General features: G+C 41.9%; 1 protein-coding gene across 5 annotated transcripts in view; it reads left to right on the forward strand.

Annotated features, from left to right (window-relative positions):
* Positions 1–8,442: 8,442 nt before the first annotated feature.
* MGAT5B (alpha-1,6-mannosylglycoprotein 6-beta-N-acetylglucosaminyltransferase B) overlaps positions 8,443–15,813 on the forward strand; it is a 293,322-nt gene continuing 285,951 nt past the window's right edge. For 2 of the 5 annotated variants that reach the window (XM_040330117.1, XM_040330120.1), the window contains exon 1: positions 8,445–8,566. The gene's annotated coding sequence lies outside the window, so the exon portion shown is untranslated. Of the gene's footprint in view, positions 8,567–15,813 lie in introns of all 5 variants that reach the window. The other 3 variants (XM_040330121.1, XM_040330118.1, XM_040330119.1) reach the window with 3 other exon arrangements.

The raw sequence follows: 15,813 nt of genomic DNA on the forward strand, positions 1-15,813 counted from the left end.
GAAGTCATATGACGTACTACGGTAGTAATATACGCTTATTGCGTAGAAGAATACATATCGGCCTAAACTGAGGATTTTTTTTTTTTATTAGATATTTATTATAGCAAAAAGTGAGCTATTGTGTTTTTTTTTCAAAATTGTCACTGTTCTTTTGTTTATAGCAAAAAATAAAAACCGCAGAGGTGATCAAATACCCCCCAAAAAAGCTCTATTTGTGGGAAAAAAAGCTAATTTTGTTTGGGTACAGCGTCGCACGACCACGTAATTGTCAGTTAAAGTGACGCAGTGGCGAATCGCAAAAAGTGCTCTGGTCAGGAAAGGGGCTAAAATCTTCCGGGGCTGAAGTGGTTAAAGCTCCCATCACAGAGAAATGTGATAACATCAGCATGCACTGCTCTGCGTTGTGACCCGCGCGGTCGTTCTACAATTCCAGGACATCCATAGAACAAATCACTTTCCACCGAAAGCCAAATGGGCAATTCACTAAGTAATTAGAAGTGAAAATAGTGCTCGTGAACCGCTGAACCTCCGATATTCTAATCTGTCCATCAATAACAACTGACGTCAATCTAGATCAATTTTCTTTCAGTATAATGTGGAAGGTACAGGATGATGAAGAACAATCTGATGAGATTCAGCCTATTTCCTCCACACAGGGTATATATAGCCGCTGTGTATTACAGATCTGTCTAAATTTATCTCTGCTCCCTGGACCCCTCCGCGCAGCTCCCCAAATACGCTCAGTGTTGGCGTCAGCAGCCAGATGAAAGGATGAGATGTATTTCACCTCTCCTCCTCACCTTATGTTCCCACAGCAGAGGCTCACTTACTCTTATCTATATCCACAAGGCCCCAGCTGCTCGGCTTGCTTGGGATTTTTATGGGGGGGAACAGGAAGATGTAGTGGACAGCAAGGTGCTATGTATCAACGTAATGTCGTGGATTAGGGAACAAATGGAGCATTGAAGAAACACTAAGCAACTAAACTAAGCAATGCCTCCATCTGTAACCATAGAAGTGCTACATATATTATCTGCATGAACTTTGCATGATCTTCCTGCAATTACATGGACTTTCTCTGGGTACTCCGAGCACTTCACACTCCAAAGACATACGGTAGGTTTATTGGCTCCTACAAATTGGCCAATGTATGTATGTATGTGAAATAGGGACCTTAGATTGTAATCCCCTTGGGGGCAGGGACTGATATGAGAACTAAAAATAAGGATTCCTCAAGGTGCAAATCCCTGCTACCATGTTTCCCCCGAAAATAAGCCTGGGTGTTATAATAATTTTGGCAACAAAAGACACAGTAGGGCTTATTTTCAGAGTAGGTCTTACCATGTAATGCGCTGTCTTTTCTCCCCCTCTCTCTCCCTGCCTGACAGGAATCCCCAGTGTGAACTGAGTTAAAATGTTTGTAAAATCCTAGAATCCACTCTATTACAGTAGTATATAATGTACAATGTGTTTGTTTCTGTAATAAAATTGTGCCAAATACTAGGGATGAACCGAACACTCCCTGTTCGGTTCGTACCAGAACCTGCGAACAGACCAAAAGTTTGTGTGAACTTTAGAACCCTGTTAAAGTCTATGGGACTCGAACGTTTGAAATCTAAAGTGCTAATTTTAAAGGCTAATATGCAAGTTATTGTCCTAAAAAGTGTTTGGGGACCTGCGTCATATGCCAGGGGACATGTATCAATGCAAAAAAAAGTTTTAAAAACTGAAGTTTTTTTTGGGAGAAGTGATTTTAATAATGCTTAAAGTGAAACAATCATTTCGTACCTGGGGGGGGGGGGGGTGTATAGTATGCCTGTGAAGTAGCGCTTGTTTCCCGTGCTTAGAACTGTCCCTGCACAAAATGTCATTTTTGAAGGAAAAAAGTCATTTAAAATCACTTGCGGCTATAATGAATTGTCGGCTCCCGGCAATACAGAGAAAAGTCATTCATTAAAAAAAAATGCATGGGGGTCCCCTTCAGGTCTGGTATGGATATTAAGGGGAACCCTGTGTCAAATAAAAAAAAATTACGTGGGGTTCCCCCCAAATATCCATTCTAGACCCTTCAGGTCTGGTATGGATTTTAAGGGGAACTCCACCCCAAATTAAAAAAAAAATGGCGTGGAGTTCCCCCCAAAAATCCACACCAGACCCTTTATCTGAGCACGCAACCTGGCAGGCCACAGGAAAAGAGGGGGGGACGAGAGAGCGCCCCCCTTCCTGAACCGTACCAGGCCACATGCCCTCAACATTGGGAGGATGCTTTGGGGGTCTGTGACCCCTCAAAGCACCATGTCCCCATGTTGATAGGGACAAGGGCATCATCCCCTCAAAGAAAGTGTAATAACTGTAAAAAAAACACAGACACCGTTGGGAAAGTCCTTTATTAAAAAAATAAATAAAGATTCCAGCGGTGGTAATCCACTCTCGGTCTCCGCTCCAACGCTGTCGGTAAACCCGCCCTCACCTACATAAGAGCTGTCACTGCTGAAGCCACGTCATTCCGGTGGAGACAGGTGACGTGCTGAATGGACATCTCTTCGCTGGATCCTGGACCTGGATGAAGAGGAGATCTTTTCATCGCTGGACCCTGGAGAGGAGATCACCCATCGCAGGATACCGACAGCGTTGGAAAGGAGACAATTGGAAAGTGGATTACCACCGCTGGAATTTTTTTTTTTCCCAGCGGTGTCTGTTTTTTTTTACAATTGTTACACTTTCTTTGTGACATGGTAGAGGTACATTGTACCCCATTACCAATTCACATAGGGTGGGGGCCGGGATCTGGGGGTCTTCCAGATTCCGATAAGCCCCCCGCCCGCAGACCCCCACAACCATCGGGCAAGGGTTGTGGGGGTCAGTCTCTTGTCCCCATCAACATGGGGACTTGGTGCTTTGAGGGGTCACAGACCCCCAAAGCATCCTCCCAATGTTGAGGGCATGTGTCCTGGTACGGTTCAGGAGGGGGGGCGCTCTCTCACCCCCCTCTTTTTCCTGCGGCCTGCCAGGTTGCGTGCTCGGATAAAGGGTATGGTGTGGATTTTGGGGGGAACTCCACGCCATTTTTTTTTATTTTGGGTGGAGTTCTTCTTAAAATCCATACCAGACCTGAAGGGTCTGGAATGGATATTTGGGGGGAACCCCACATAATTTTTTTTTTAATTTGATGCGGGGTTCCCCTTAATATCCATACCTGAAGGGCTTGGTAATTGAATTTGGGGGGACCCCCACGCTTTTTCTTTTTTTTTTTGAGTGATTTTACTTCCTTCAGAAATGACACTTTGTGCAGGGGCAGTTCTAAGCAGGGAAACAAGCGCTGCTTTATAAGGAATCTTTACACCCCCCCCCCCCCAGGTACAAAATTTAAAGGAATATTTCACTTTTATTGTTTCACTTTAATCATTATTAAAAACACTGCTCCCGAAAAAACGGCCATTTTTAAAACTTTTTTTGCATTGATACATGTCCCCTGTGGGCAGGACCCAGGTCCCCAAACACTTTTTATGACAATAACTTGCATATTAGCCTTTAAAATTAGCACTTTAGATTTCTCCCATAGACTTTTACAGGGTGTTCTGCATCTTTTCGAATTTGCCGCGAACACCCCAAATTGTTCGCTGAACAGGCGAACAGGCAATGTTTGAGTCGAACATGAGTTTGACTTGAACTCGAAGCTCATCCCTACCAAATATCTTCGTTATAGTGCCGCTCTGCGCTTCTGTGACCTGCCGGAGCTCTCTTCCCTGCAATTATATTACAGAAACCCACACATTGTACATTATATACTACTGCAATAGAGTGGGTTATAGGATTTTACAAGCATTTTAAACTAGGGCTTATTTTTTGGGTAGGGCTTATATTGCAGCCTTCCTGGAAAATAACGCTAGGTCTTATTTTCGGGGAAACACGGTAATGCCAGCTATGAATACATCTATAAATATATAAATAAACCCCTATATGCTTGAAACTGCAAAAAGGGGAGAGAGGGGGGAAAAGATTGGAGTGGGAGCTCTTGGTATCATATAATTAAAAACCCTGCTTGGGCTCAACCGACTACAATGACATAAAGGGGATAAGGAAAAGAGGAAAGCAAATGCACAGCCCACTGTGGAAGTACAAAAAGCCAAAATTTATTATATCAAAAACACATAAATGGAATAGCCAATAATAAAAACTGAATCATTCACCAAGTGTCAATCATACTGTGGTAAAAACTCAATGTCCACCATTCTTGGCCCAACCAGTGACAGTAATATATATATATATATAGCAAGGAATGTGAAAATACAATATGTTCAATCCTGAGCAGCAATAATAAATTGAAACATAAAAATTGCATGCATGTGAATAGGATGTGAAGCTAAATTGGCTCCCAGCGGGAAATGGATCCTAGGAAGAGCCGACCTGGATCCTGGGAAAGAGGCACGCTGAAATATTGTGGTGGGTGTTGTTAACCACTTAGACCCCTTTCACACTGGGGCGGTTTGCAGGCGCTATTGCGCTAAAAACAGCGCCTGCAAACCGACCTGAAACCCCAGAGGGCTTTCACACTGGAGCGGTGCGCTAGGAGGACCGCTCCAAAAGTCCTGCTGGCCGTATCTTTGGATCGGTGAAGGATAGGGTGACCACATTTCCAAACTACCATTCAGGGACACCCTCCCCTCCGAAAAATCAGCTTGTGCTGTAACAAATCACAGCACAGTGATTGGACACAAGAGGCGGGATTTATGATTTCTCCAATCACAAGCAGGGGGCGGGGATTGTGCTCCTCGAGGCATTCCCGGACAGGACAAGTACTCTCAGTGAGTAAAGCGGTGATGTGGCGGCCTTTTTTGGGGGCATCAGATTGGCCCGGGAGGGTGGCTGTGTCAGTTTCATTCCGGGACACTGTATTGTCCTGGAATAAATGTGGCCAGGACAGACCTACAAAATGCGTGACTGTCCCGGGCAATCCGGGACACGTGGTCACCCTAGTGAAGGAGCGAGATGTTTACCGCTCCTTCACCGCACTTTCCCATTGAAATCAATGGGAAACCATGGCTATACTGCGGTATTAACCCTTTTTTGGCCGGTAGCAGGGGTAAAACCACACCGCTAGTGTCCGAAAACCGACGCAATTCCGACGGTAAAGCGCCGCAAAAAATAGCGGCACTTTACCGCCACTGCACCTCCCGCCCCAGTGTGAAAGGGGCCTTAAAGACCGAGCCTCTTTCTGAGACTTGGTGTTTATAAGTTAAACACAGGTTTTCTTGCTAAAAAAATTACTTTAAAAAAATAAAAAAAATTAACATAATATATATACTTTTTCTAACACTCTAGAGAATAAAATGGCGGTCGTTGCAATACTTTCGGTCACACCGTATTTGCGCAGTGGTCTTACAAGCGCACTTTTTGGGGGAAAAATACACTTTTTTGGATAAAAAAATAAGACAACAGCAAAGTAAGCCCAATTATTTTTTTATATTGTGAAAGATAATATTACGCAGAGTAAATTAATACCCAACATGTCACGCTTCAAAATTGCGCCTGCTCGTGGAATGGCGACAAACTTTTCCACTTAAAAATCTCCATAGGCGACATTTAAAAAATTCTACAGGTTGCATGTTTTGCAGAGGAGGTCTAGGCCTAGAAGTAGAAAGAGAGTAAATGGATACTTATCAGGTGGTGATGGAACGACAAATCTTTAGTGCCGATTTCCAATGAGGCCCATCAAGCATGAGCAAGTGTTCATTTCCTCCAGTGACAGGGGCAGGGTGGACAAGGAAAAAGAGAGCCTAATCAGTTTTGCGGTTCACCGCCGTCTGCGTCAGAGGCAGTGTGGTGATCTGATTGTACGGTATGTAAAGCAATGTGTAAATTGGCAGTGTTATATAAATACCTGTAATCAATAAATAACACTGTATGTTGATGGCTGGTTCACACCACCTGCATGATAAAACGCTGCGTTTTAGGCTGCGTTCACACTGGTGCGCTGTGGTTTGGGTGTATCCATGGTGTTCATACATTTCACCCTCGGTTTTAGCCGCAGTCCCATAGACTTCTATCAGGCTGTGCATTTTTGCCTCATTTTCTGAAAGTGCCCCTAAAGTCCTACATGCTTTATCTGTATGATTTGCTTTCAGAAAATGCAGCAAAAACGTGCAACCTAATAGAAATGTATGTGAGGTAAAATGCACAAAACTGTGAATACGCCCACGCTGCAGCTAAATGGCATGACACCAGTGTGAACCCGGCCTTACTGTACAGAAAGTGTTGGTTCTGGCCTGCAATGTCTTGCACTTTTAAAGCACAGAGCACTGTTTACATTTTTGTTTTTACTTTATTGAAGTGCAACATTTCATTCTGAGCTGCAGGGCATAGAAACGCAGACAGAGCTGCGGGTGGGCTGTGCTGCCAGACGGAATAATTCAGACATGTTGCAATTTTTTGTACCACACTGCAGCTCACCTGAAGGTTGTTTAAGTGTAAACGTGGCACATAGGAAACAATTGTTTTTTGTGTGTGCCTATGGGGATTGGCATTTTTCGAATGCAGTGAATGCGCCCTGATTGATCATGTTCATGTAAGCTCCCCAGAACCCTTTGAATCCTCCTGTATTGGATAGGTTTGTAAATGTACTTCCTCCCTTAGGGCTCATTCATGCCTGCAGCTATACTGTCTGCCACCCTTCTAAAAAGTGATCCATGGTGGATCCCTTTTCAGAGGGCGTTTGACGCGCAGTGAGGTGATGTGTTGCTGCCTCATTTCCTGCTTTAACCCTTAAAATGCTGCACCACCATACAGTAACCCAGTGGCGGCTGGTGCTCAAACATTTTTGGGGGGCAAACAAACCATCAATTGCAGCCTAACTGTGCCCATCAAACGTAGCCACTGTGCCCAACAAATGCTGCCACTGTGCCCATCAAACACAGCCACTGTGCCTATCAATTGCAGGCCCTGTGCCCATCAAACACAGCCACTGTGCCCATCAAACGCTGCCACTGTGCCCATCAAGTGCAGCCACTGTACCCATAAAACGCAGGCACTGTACCCATAAAACACAGGCACTGTGCCCATCAAACGCTGCCACTGTGCCATCAAACGCTCCCACTGTGCCATCAAATGCTCCCACTGTGCCATCAAATGCTCCCACTGTGCCATCAAATGCTCCCACTGTGCCCATCAAACGCTGCCACTGTGCCATCAAATGCTCCCACTGTGCCATCAAACGCTGCCACTGTGCCATCAAATGCTCCCACTGTGCCCATCAAATGCTGCCACTGTGCCATCGATTGCTCTCAATGTACCCATCGAATGCTGCCACTGTGCCCATCGAATGCCGCCATTGTGATCCCCCTGCCCGCTAGCCATCTGCCCGTGAGTGGTGTCCTCCATGGATCTTCTCCCCTCCTCTCCTATAGGTGATTGGACACCTAATAGGCGTCAAATCACAGTGCCTGTCGTTACAGCCAATCAGGTGACGGGTAACAGACTCGAGCACCTGATTGGCGGAGAGGTGGTTCAGTGCATGGAGCTCGCAAGTCATCGCTTTTGACGCTTATTTGAGCCTATGGCACTAATCAGGTGCTTCAAAAACACCCCCCGCCGCTGTAATTCAGGCACTTGGCACCCGAAAAGGAGCTGGGCACCTGAATAGGGGGTGTCAGCGGCCATGGACCTATATATTGGTCACAGAGTTGGGCCATTGGGGTGGCTGGAGAGAGGGGGGCGTGCCCGTATGTCCTTATGGACGCACTGCCACTGCTAACCACTGCTTGCTGAATGCAACGCATTTAATTTTTTTCCCGCTGCATGGGTGCAGCCCTGAGCGGGTGCATTGCTGTGATTAGGGGTGGTCGGGGGGCAGGAATACTGCAGCAAGATTGCCCGCTTTTGCCCACAATTTTGCGCTGCGCAAACTGTTGACTATAGGAATCCTGTATATATATTGCAACACATAGGGGGTTATATACTAATACTGAGGAATGCAAAATCAAACTCTGCATACAAACCAATCCGCTTTCAGGTTTTACTGCTAAAGCTTAAATGAACAAGCTGAAGTTAGAAGCTGATTGGCTACCATGCACAGCTGCACCAGATTCTTAGTGCTCCAGTTTTAGTAAATCTCCCCCATAGACATATCAGATGACTTACTGAGCATTCAGTTTGCTTTAATCTCATGTAATACATAATGCAGTACATTTGTTTATTTTGTTACATGAAGGTGAAGCCAGGCATTAGCTGTGATATATACATATATCATATAATATACACATATCATATCAAAATAATAATATAGGACATATATATATAATCATATCCTATACAAGCTTCTAGGAGGCATTGCAATGGTTAACTCGTCACTTTCAGGTCTTTCGCTGTGGAGGCGCAGTTCCATAGCCTGCCCCTAGATGGCGCGCTTGTTATAGGTGTAATAGAGCCGGTGCTGGAAACAATGCAGCCCCCCTTCTCAGCTGGCACAGCGCAGAATAGAAGCGGGCAGGTCGGCGGAGGAGAGGATGGAGCATGGTGGAGGACTCCGGACCTTGGCTCTGCCACACCACTGAACCCGCCATCGCCAACGGTATGGCATGCTGTTTATTAAGTTATTGGATTACCTGGGTGCCAGCCACCGCTGGAGACGGGCAGGAGATAATATAGGGGGAGGGGGGCACTGAACTCCGGGGGACCCCCACTATGATTATGTGTTGTGGGGGGCACATTGATCGGGCGATGTCATTGGATTACTGAGTGCAAGGATCAGCGTGACTGTTGTATGACTGATCTATAGATCTATAGGTAGATGTGTCTGTATTATCTATGGCATGTATGTATATCTCACCCACCATGGCTTCTGTAATAAACCATCTATGAGCCGTGTATGGGGGGATTGGAGGCTTTCTTATTATATATCTATAGATGAGTGACGTCCTCCCATGACTTCATATCCCTCATACAGGTGACCCTTCCATCCATCATCTCACATCCCAGCACTGTGTGTGTCTACATGCCCCCCCCCCCCCCCATATGTCATCTGTATGATGTGTGTGCGCTTATCTACTGGGGGGGACCACATCATCTATCTACCTATCTATCCATCTCTTAATCTATCTATCTATCTATCTATCTATCTATCTATCTATCTATCTATCTATCTATCTATCTATCTATCTATCTATATTCTAATATATCTATCTATCTATCTATCTATCTATCTATCTATCTATCTATCTATCTATCTATCTATCTATATTCTAATATATCTATCTATCTATCTATCTATCTATCTATCTATCTATCTATCTATCTATCTATCTATTTATATTCTAATCTATCTATCTATCTATCTATCTATCTATCTATCTATATTCTAATATATCTATCTATCTATCTATATTCTAATATATCTATCTATCTATCTATCTATCTATCTATCTATCTATTTATATTCTAATCTATCTATCTATCTATCTATCTATCTATCTATCTATCTATCTATCTATCTATCTATCTATCTATCTATATTCTAATCTATCTATCTATCTATCTATCTATCTATCTATCTATCTATCTATCTATCTATCTATCTTCTAATCTATCTATCTATCTATCTATATTTTAATCTATCTATCTATCTATCTATCTATCTATCTATCTATCTATCTATCTATCTATATTCTAATACATCTATCTATCTATCTATCTATCTATCTATCTATCTATCTATCTATCTATCTATCTATATTCTAATATATCTATCTATCTATCTATCTATCTATCTATCTATCTATCTATCTATCTATATTCTATTCTATCTATCTATCTATCTATCTATCTATCTATATATCTATCTTTGTACACTTCAATACATTATCTATTTATTTCCAATTGATCTCTCTTATTAGAAATAATCAATAGATAATAGGATATTGGTATATGTGTTTATGCCCCTTATCTTAAAATTCTATCTATCTATCTATCTATCTATCTATCTATCTATCTATCTATCTATCTTCTAATCTATCTATATTCTAATCTATCTATCTATCTATCTATATTCTAATATATCTATCTATCTATCTATCTATTTATATTCTAATCTATCTATCTATCTATCTATCTATCTATCTATCTATCTATCTATCTATCTATCTATCTATCTATATTCTAATCTATCTATCTATCTATCTATCTATCTATCTATCTATCTATCTATCTATCTATCTATCTATCTTCTAATCTATCTATCTTCCAATCTATCTATCTATCTATCTATCTATCTATCTATCTATCTATCTATCTATCTATCTCTTATTTATCTATCTTCAATGGGAAGAATGTTCCTTACACTGGTAGTCAGTGGGATAAAATGTTTCTTACATTAGTGGTCATTGGGAAGAATCTATCTATCTATCTATCTATCTATCTATCTATCTATCTATCTATCTATCTATCTACACTTCAATACATTATCTATTTATTTCCAATTGATCTCTCTCATTAGAAATAATCATTAAATAATAGGATTTTGGTATATGTGTTTATGCCCCTTAACTCAAAATTCTATCCATCTATTTAATATCTATCTATCTATCCATCCATTTTATTTATCTATCTTCAATGGGAAGAATGTTCCTTACACTGGTAGTTAGTGTGAAGAATGTTCCTTACATTGGTGGTCAGTGAGAAGAATGTTCCTTACATTGGTGGTCAGTGAGAAGAATGTTCCTTACATTGGTGGTCAGTGGGAAGAATGTTCCTTACATTGGTGGTCAGTGGGAAGAATGTTCCTTACATTGGTGATCAGTGAGAAGAATGTTCCTTACATTGGTGATCAGTGGGAAGAATGTCCCTTACATTGGTGGTCAGTGGGAAGAATGGTCCTTACATTGGTGATCAGTGGGAAGAATGTTCCTTACATTGGTGGTCAGTGGGAAGAATGTTCCTTACATTGGTTGTCAGTGGGAAGAATGTTCCTTACATTGGTTGTCAGTGGGAAGAATGTTCCTTACATTGGTGATCAGTGGGAAGAATGTTCCTTACATTGGTGATCAGTGAGAAGAATGTTCCTTACATTGGTGGTCAGTGGGAAGAATGTTCCTTACATTGGTTGTCAGTGGGAAGAATGTTCCTTACATTGGTGATCAGTGAGAAGAATGTTCCTTACATTGGTGATCAGTGAGAAGAATGTTCCTTACATTGGTGATCAGTGAGAAGAATGGTCCTTATATTTGTGGTCAGTGAGAAGAATCTATCTATCTATCTATTTGTGTACAATTCAATAAATGATCTATTTATTTCCAATTTATCTCTCTTATTAGAAATAATCAATAGATAATAGGATATTGGTATATGTGTTTATGCCCCTTATCTTAAAATTCTATCCATCTATTTAATTATCTATCTATCAATCTGTCTATCCATCTCATCTATCTATCTTCAATGGGAAGACTGTTCCTTAGACTGGTAGTTAGTGAGAAGAATGTTCCTTACATTGGTAGTCAATTGGAAGAATGTTCCTTCAATTTGTGGTCAATGACAAGAATGTTCCTTACATTTGTGGTCAGGGGGAATAATGTTCCTTACATTTGTGGTCAGGGGGAATAATGTTCCTTACAATGGTAGTCAGTGAGAAGAATGTTCCTTACACTGGGGGCCAGTGAGATGAATGCTCCTTACATTAATGGGCAGTCAGTGGGAAGAATATTCCTTACACTGGTAGTTAATAGGAGGAACGCTCATTACATTGGTAGTCGTTGGGAAGAAAGTTCCTTACATTGGTAGTCGGTAAGAAGAATGTTCCTTATATTGATGGTCAGTGGGGAAAAAATGCTCCTTACATTGGTGATCATTGGTAAGAATGTTGCTTATATTAATGGTCAGTGACAAGAATGTTCCTTACTTTGATGGTCATTGGTAAGAATGTTCCTCATATTGATGGTCAGTATGAAGAATGTTCCTTACATTTGTGGTCAGTGGTAAGATTGTTCCTTATATTGGTGGTCAGCAAGAAAATGCTCCGTACATTGGTGATCAATTGGAAGAATGCCCAGATAGGTGCTAATTATATTCATTTAAGACAGCATTTGTGAAGTACAAAAATGTTTTGATGTCCTGTATTTTTATTTTTTTTTGAAAAATTATTTTTATTGAAATTTTTTCAACAAGACATACAAACACAGAAAATAGAGAGTACAGTACCATGGCACAATACCATGTCTCTCGCGACCAACATGGTCGTAACATTGATAATTTACCTAACATAGGTAACTGCCTACAAATCATACCCCCCAACCTCTACCACCACCCCCTCCCTCCCGTAAACCCCTTAACTCAGTCCACATTAAAAAAAATCTATCTATCTATCTATCTATCTATCTATCTATCTATCTATCTATCTATCTATCTATCTATCTATCTATCTATCTACTGTATCTATCTATCTATCTATCTATCTACTGTGTCTATCTACTGTATCTATCTATCTATCTATCTATCTATCTACTGTGTCTATCTACTGTATCTATCTATCTACCGTGTCTATCTACTGTATCTATCTATCTACTGTATCTATCTATCTATCTATCTATCTATCTATCTATCTATCTATCTATCTATCTATCTATCTATCTATCTATCTATCTATCTATCTATCTACTGTGTCTATCTATCTATCTATCTATCTATCTATCTATCTATCTATCTATCTATCTATCTATCTATCTATCTATCTATCTATCTATCTATCTATCTACTGTATCTATCTATCTATCTATCTATCTATCTATCTATCTATCTATCTATCTATCTATCTATCTATCTATCTATCTACTGTGTCTATCTACTGTATCTATCTATCTACTGTATCTATCTATCTATCTATCTATCTATCTATCTATCTATCTATCTATCTATCTATCTATCTATCTATTGTATCTATCTATCTATTGTATCTATCTATCTAGCTATCCATCATGTTAGATATGTATGATGGGGCCATACTTGTTTCAATAAATTATCAATTTACTTTCCGATCGATCTCTCCCGATAAGAATAATCAATAACACATTGATTATCATGCCACACACTGGGAAATAGAATTTGACCGATAGAAAAGTATTATTGATCACATCTCTGTTTTCACCATGCAACCTCGGATTGATGCAAAACAGTCAATAATTTTCTGCCCTGGCCAATCGACTCAGTTTGATCGAATCCAACGTAATCCAAGTCTAAATACAATGGTGTGGACGTCATGGCTATTCAATCAGTTTGCAGTTCATTTATTTTGTTCAAATAGCACATTGGCCTGATAAAAAAACAAAGCGTGTGTGGCCACCATAAGGCACATGCATTGACATCTCTCAACATAAATGATATATTAGATACTTATGAGGTACATATGTTTACATGTATTTATTTATTAATCTGTTGTATATAAATAATGTATATGATGTTACTATGTATACTTTATGGAGACCTAGTTTTATTCATATACTGTATGTAAGTTGTATAGAACTGTTACACTGTATATAATGGTGAATACTGTTGAATTAGTGTGATTTATATGTGCAGCGGTGTACTTATTCAATCAGTTAAAGGGGAGGTTCACCCTAAAAACGACTTTCTAGTATTACATTGGCTCCCCACATTACAATACAATTATGCCTATTATGTTTTTTTGTATGCTGTACATACCTTGGTACGGCTAATTCACCCGTGGCTTCCGGGTTGCGAGTCCCGCGGGAGTGGGCATTCCTAACATGCTGGTGATTGACGTGATGACAAAAAACGAGCCCCCCCCCGTCGCGTAAGCTGCGTCACGATTGCCGAAAGGAGCCGAACGGCGGTGCGCAGGCGCAGTATAGCGCCGACTCGCTATATTCAAATTTCGACGTGGGAACGACGGCCATACTTAACATGGCAATTCTATCTATACGCCGCAAAATACCAGCTTTAACTATACTCCGGAAAAAGCCGACTACAGATGACGTTAGAAAATGCGATGGCCGCGCGTACGTTCGTGGATCGTCGTAAATCGCTAATTTGCATACCCGACACGGAAAACGCCACCCAGCGGACGCTGAAGTATTGCATCTTAGATCCGAAGGCGTACGAAGACGTACACCTGTCGGATCTAACCCAGAAGCTGTCGTATCTGGTTTTGAGGATTCAAAACAAAGATATGACGCGGTAATTTTGAAATTACGTGCCGTATCAATAGATACGCCGCCGTAATTTCTTTGTGGATCTAGCCCCAGGTCTCAGGGAGCCCTTTTTGGCCAGTTTGAAGAATGTCTGAGATGTGTGAGAAGACTGCTCTTTACATTGATGGTCCGTGTGACGACTGCCTCTTACATTAATGGTCACTGTAAAAAATGCCCCTTACATTGCTGGTTAGAGGGAAGAATGTCCCTTTCATTGGTGGCCAATGTGAAGAATGTCCCTTTCATTGGTGGCCAATGTGAAGAATGCCCCTTCCATTGGTGGCCAATGTGAAGAATGCCACTTACATCGAAGGTCAGTAAGAAGAATACCCCTTTACATTGGTGGCCAGTGAAAAAAATGCCCCTCACAGTGGTGATCAGTGGATAAAATGTCCCTTGCACTGGCGGTCTGTATGAAGAATGCCCCTTACAGCAGACAAATTTGCTTGGAATCTAGGAGCCAGCTAAAAAAGTAAGGAGCCAAAAAACGCACCCTGTCCCGCCAAGCTCGTGCGCAGAAGTGTACACATATGTGAGTAGCGCCCGCATATGTAAACGGTATCAATTTACTCGGCGTAACATTATCTTTCATAATATAAAAAAAAATTGGGCCAACTTTATTGTGGTCTTATTTTTTTATTAAAAAAAATGTATTTTTTCCCCCAAAAAGTGCGCTTGTAAGACCGCTGCGCAAATACGGTGTGACAGAAAGTATTGCAACGACTGCCATTTTATTCTCTAGGGTGTTAGAATAAAAAATATATAAAATGTTTAGGGGTTCTAATTAGAGGGAAGGAGATGGCAGTGAAAACAGTGAAAAACACATTAGAACTGCTGTTTTGCTACTTGTAATGTAATGTAATGTAACCTGTAATGCCAAATCACAGAAGGAAGCTGAGGCCTGCAGAAGGCCACAAAGCTGCGGCCGGGGCCGGCCGGTAATTGAGGCTGCAGCTTTGCGGCCTTCTGCAGGCCTCAGCTTCCTTCTGTGAAGGCCGCAAAGCCGCGGCCTCAATTGCCGGTGGGCCCACCGCGATCGCGCCGGCCGGTAATTGAGGCCGCGGCTTTGCGGCCTTCTGCAGGCTTAGGCTTCCCCAGGCACCAGGTCACAATTTCTTGTTGCAATTGCGACCGGGCGCCTGGATTTTGTCGAGGCCTGCCTTAGGCCCCATACACACGTACGAGGAACTCGACGTGCCAAACACATCGAGTTCCTCGTCGAGTTCTGTGTTGAAGCCGCCGAGGATCTCGGCGGGCCAACTTTCCTCATTGAACAACGAGGAAATAGAGAACATGTTCTCTATTTGGCCCGACGAGTTCCTCGTCGGCTTCCTCGGTGAAAAGTGTACACACGACCAAATTTCTCGGCAGAATCCAGCTCCGATAGAGTTTCTGGCTGAATTCTGCCGAGAAACTCGGTCGTGTGTACGGGGCCTCACAGTGTTGATCAGTGGGAAGAATGAATCCCTTGCATTGGCGGTCTGTGTGAAGAATGCCCCTTACAGTGTTGGTCAGTGGGAAGAATGTATCCCTTGCCTTGGCGGCCAGTGTGAAGAATGCCGCTTATATTGGTGGTCAGTGGGAAGATGTCCCTAACATTGGTGGTTAGTGGGAAGGTGTCCCT

The sequence above is a fragment of the Rana temporaria genome, chromosome 12 (assembly GCF_905171775.1).
Source record: "Rana temporaria chromosome 12, aRanTem1.1, whole genome shotgun sequence".
Classification (NCBI taxonomy): Eukaryota; Metazoa; Chordata; class Amphibia; order Anura; family Ranidae; genus Rana; species Rana temporaria.